Source organism: Rhinopithecus bieti, unplaced genomic scaffold (assembly GCF_001698545.2).
Source record: "Rhinopithecus bieti isolate Rb0 unplaced genomic scaffold, ASM169854v2 scaffold_6708, whole genome shotgun sequence".
Lineage (NCBI taxonomy): Eukaryota > Metazoa > Chordata > Mammalia > Primates > Cercopithecidae > Rhinopithecus > Rhinopithecus bieti.
This window is the reverse complement of record NW_016806329.1, coordinates 1,180,665-1,185,831: the sequence shown is the minus strand read 5'-3', so window position 1 is coordinate 1,185,831 and position 5,167 is coordinate 1,180,665. Positions and strand designations below refer to the sequence as shown.

General features: G+C 36.2%; 1 protein-coding gene across 2 annotated transcripts in view; it reads right to left on the bottom strand.

Annotated features, from left to right (window-relative positions):
* STPG2 (sperm tail PG-rich repeat containing 2) overlaps nucleotides 1-5,167 on the bottom strand; it is a 669,788-nt gene that overhangs the window by 625,446 nt on the left and 39,175 nt on the right. The gene's annotated exons all lie outside the window — the stretch shown is intronic.

Here is a 5,167-nt window from a genome sequence, read left to right as displayed (position 1 = left end):
CTATGTGTTTTAAAAAGAGAATGTAAGATACTTGTCTTCTAAGAACTACGGTTTAATTGAGGATGTAAGATAAATATATCAAAAAAATTCCATGTACAAGAAATATTATTATTCAAATTAATCATAAGTTCAGACAAAAACACCATTAAGCATTATAAGGGCCAATACAACCTGGAAATCTGAAATCTTGAGAAACAAGAGAAAGAGGAATGGGTTCAATATAAGCAAAGAGCATGCCAAGACAATTTCAAGGACTTACTACCTATAACTCATGTTTATGTACAAGAAATGGAGTGAAGTCATTAAGCCTATCACACACCAAATTTACCAACCTTCCCAAGTTATATTTTTTTTCCCTTTTTTTTTTTTTTTTTTTTTTTTTTTGAGACGTAGCCTCGCTCTGTCGCCCAGGCTGGAGTGCAATGGAGAAAATCTTGGCTCACTGCAACCTCCACCTCCCAGGTTCAAGTGATTCTCGAACCTCAGCCTCCCGAGTATCTGGGATTACAGGCACATGCCGACATGCTGAGCTAATTTTTGTATTTTTAGTAGAGATGAGGTTTCACCATATTGGCCAGGCTGGTCTCGAACTCATGACCTCAAGCAATCTGCCCACCTTGGCCTCCCAAAGTGCTGGGATTACAGTCGTGAGCCACTGCACCCTGCCTCCTTCAGCTGCTCTTAATGTGCAGGAGAGGTACTCCAAAGTGTTGTTTCCCTTGGACCTTTAAACCTGGTCCTTTCTTCTTACCCCTTTTCCCACCCCTGAGACCCCACATTAAGACATTTCTCCAGCTGGCCTACCAGATTTTTTCTTTGTTCATAGCAGCTATTGAAAATTCTGCAGCACTTTACCACTGAAATCCCTCCCCATATCCTCATTTCTATTCAGCTGCATTTGGCAGCTAAGACTATGAAAGATATACAGAATAACAGACAATTTCCAGAAATCATAAAAAGTTAAGGATCAAACATTAAAGCAAAAGAAGAAAGCACCATGAGAGAGACATTTTTCCCATGCATTTTCTCTCCTTGCCTAGAGAAAGATCCCATGAGTAAGGGAGTTGGAAGAAAAGCGAAAGATTCAAACATAATAATTTGAGAATGGGCACTAAGTTTTATACTTGCCCATCTCAAGGATAAGTGCTAAGTTGAGAGGTGTGAAGGAGTGATCTATCCAAAATAGGCTTGTGATTCTGAGAAAAAAAACAAAAGAGCTTGAGCCTCATTTTCTAGGTAGCAGCCAGAAAAGTGGCAAGTCATGAGAATCACCCCAACTTAAACATAGCCCAGTACAACGCAAGAGCAGCAGAGTAGCAATTCCTGCGAGAGCTTTCTAAACAGAACTAAAAAAATTTTTTTACAGTTCCCTTATCACCTGATCACAAATTTAATCTCCAATTCAGCTACCTGTAGACAGAAAACATTCAAGATTTTGTGGCCACTAGGAACAATTTCTTCTCTATGACATTGAACTCTAACATTTACCCTTAGTGACCATAATCTCCTATCCTTTCACCTCTTGTGCTCCCTTCTCTCCTACCTACCTTCTGTTGACTCTCATTTTTATCTCTCAATTCTCAGTTCTTCCCTGTTCTTACAAGCCATGAATCCCCTTATGATTTCTTTATCCCCCCACTTAGCCTGGATTCCAAGATTAGCCATACTGGCCTCGGAAACCCTGATTCTCTCAAACCCTTGCCACTTAACCATATTTATAGCTCCAACCTCTGGCGATGCTTAGCCATACAATACGGGTTTCTACACTTGCACTCTTATTGTCAATAATGAGCTTGTGCTAACCACTATAAAATGGGACCTTTTTCTTCCACCTGCAACTATTTTATTTATCTTAACTATTTGTCACATTCCTTATGATTCATTATGATATACATTCCATTCTTCTCAATTACTGAACACCTACCTCCCTCACCTCTGAAGAGGACTTCATTGAATACATCACCAAAACAACATAGTTCATTGAAATAAAATTACTCAATCTCCTATACGCCTCTGTATTTGTCTTTCAGGGATCTGCAAACTATGGCCTGTAACCCACATTCAGCTACTGTCTGCTTTTGTAAATGAAAGTTTTACTGGAATACTATTCATCCATATATTGTCCATGGCTCCTTTTGTGCTACAACAGCAGTTGAGTAGTTGTGAAAGAGATTATATGGCCCATGAATTCTAAATATTTAATACCTGCCCCTTTACAGAAAAAGCTTTCTAATCCCTGATTTCATCATCCATTCTTTCTTCCTTTTCATAAAAAAGAGGCATTTCTGTTCTTCTTTAATATAAACTAGCTGTTTATACCTTGCGTCCCTGAACCTTACTCTATTAATTATCTCATCTATGCATTCCTGTAGCTCCTCTATTCCCACTGGATCCTTCAACTATTCTAACAATATGCTCCCTGCAAAATTAAAATGTCTCTCATTCTGTTATCTTTTCAATCGACCATCTGATTTTTCTTCTTCCCTTTACCATCAAAGTTCTGGTGGTAGAAGGTGGTAGAGGCACTGAATATTATATATAATATTGTAATATAATATATATTAATATTAATATAACATATAACAACATAACAATGTATATTAATATGGAATATATCATGTAATATATTAATGTGTAATATAATATATAACAAATAATTATATATATTATATATTCAATGTTTCTATTGCCTGGCCCCATTTCCCTTATTCCATGGAACCTAACTTATCTGCTACCAAAACTGTTCTCTCAATACTCACAATAATTAAAATACTTACTCTCTCAATACCTTTTATTAACTAAATACAAAGCCTTGCTCTTGTCCTGCATTCCCCTCCATTATCTCTTATTTTAAACAGTTATTGAAATTTCATTATCTTTTTAAATAACATGTTCATTATAAAACAATAGAAAATTCAACTAAGCAGAAAAGATAAATAAGTCACCCATAACTCACCACTTTGAGTTAAACAATATAAATATTTTACTATGACTAAATGTATATATATTTATTAATAGTAATAAAAATCATATTATGCATTTGCTTTTTATTTACGAATTTATCATGACCATCTTTCTATAAAAGTATTTCAGGGCTGGGAGTGATGACTCACACGTGTAATCCTAGCCTTTGGGAGGCTGAGGCAGGTGGATCACCTGAGGTCGGGAGTTTGAGACCAGCCTGACCAACATGGAGAAACCCTGACTCTACTAAAAATACAAAATTAGCCAGGCATGGTGGTACACGCATGTAATCCCAGCTACTCAGGAGGCTAAGGCAGCAGAATCGCTTGAACCCGGGAGGCGGAGGTTGCAGTGAGCCGAGATCGTACCATTACACTCCAGCCTGGGCAACAAAAGCAAAACACCATCTTAAAAAAATTAAATAAATAAAAATAAAATCTCTATCCTTGGTATCTACATTCCCTAACTCACTTCCTACTTTACTAATTATCTCTCCTCTAGCTCTTCTATCATGCCTCACTCCCAAAAATCTGTGTTCCTCCAGGATTTGTTCTTAATTTTCTTCTCATCTCTGTATTCTCTTCCGTAGCAACTTCATCACTTCAATTATCACCTTCATGAGTATGACTGCTAAATCAGTATCTCTACCTATAATTTGTATTACAAATTCTATTTTCAAATTTCTACTGTGTGTTGGTAATTTTTCTCCAAATTCAATTGTCTAAAGCTGAACTCATATCTGCTCATCATAATGAGTAGCTTCTGTGATGATCACCTCTGCTAGTGACACAGTCATCCAAATTCATGCACTTTTAAGTTGTCCCTGCCTTTTCCTACTTGCTTGCCTATACACACACGCACACATGCACAATCAGTGTCAGCATTTAGTTGTGTATATAACAAAACAATGAAAATTTAATGGTTCCATGTCAAAATAATCATGGGAAACTACCATTTAGAATTATATAAGCCAAAAAATTTGGAATTTAGGGAATGAATAAGGGTCCATCTTCCCTCATTGCCTGAAATTTTAAATTAAAATTTTTTACGCGTTAGGAACAAATATTTGCTATGACAATAAAGCACTGAGAAAATGCTACATACAATAAAGACCCTATATTTCAACCAGTTCATTCAATTTAATTCCTTATTCTTTATACTACATATGAGGTAAAGAAATAAAAAGTGATTCTTCCGATTTTCTCTAGTTTTAAGATACTGTGATAGAAAAAGTCATTGAACAAATCTTCAATTTTAAGCATTTATTTGATATTATACTAAATATGCAAAAATAACAATACTTTCACATTTCTGCTTTAATTATAAATTCTCTTTGATACTTCAAAATTCTTATTTTATCAGACTTGTTTTCACAGAGTTGATTTTCAAAAGAAAGTCACATTACATTTAATAATAGATAAACAAGACTCTGCGTAGGCTCAAATTTTTTTAATTGTGTATTTCAAAGCATATATGTAATTAGAGGTAAATTACCCTTATGTAAGGTCAAATTTAAACTGTATATGAGATCTCACTAGAAAGGAACACAGTAAGAAGCAATCAAATCTTCAGCTCTTTAGAACATTCACATCTTTCCCGACCTACTTCCCTAACACCCCAAGATATCTAGTATTACCATTGTTAAGGCAAATTAAATGTGGCCCAGGAAGGACTCTGTACTTCTGTACTTGAGTCCTTGTGGACAAACTGCAACCTAACTTAATAGGTAGACAAGAATGAAAACCTAACTTAGTAGTTTGCACCTGTAACAATGGCTGAGTCTTGGCCAATCCCAGCAGCCTTACTTCAACCACTCATACACTGCTGGGTGTTCAAACTGTGTTCAAATAACACAAATGTCAAGCTATAACCAATCCAGTTGTTTCTGTATCTCACTTTCAATTTCTGTATGTCATTTCCCTTTTTTTGTCTATGAATTTATTATCCCTGGAGTCTCCCTGAATTTACTGTGATTCTGGGGACTGCCCAATTCACACATCATTCATTGCTCAATCACATCCTTTAAACTGGGCTAAAGTGTTTCTTTTAACAGATGGTGTCAGAAGCGAGGTCCAAAGTAGAGCTTCTAACGACCCCCAGGAGCACTGAGTGAACAAGCAAGGTAGCTGCAAGAACTCTGCAAGTACCCACTTGTGCCCTTGATTCCTCAGAGCGGCTGAGGATTGTGGTAAGTTCTCTCTCC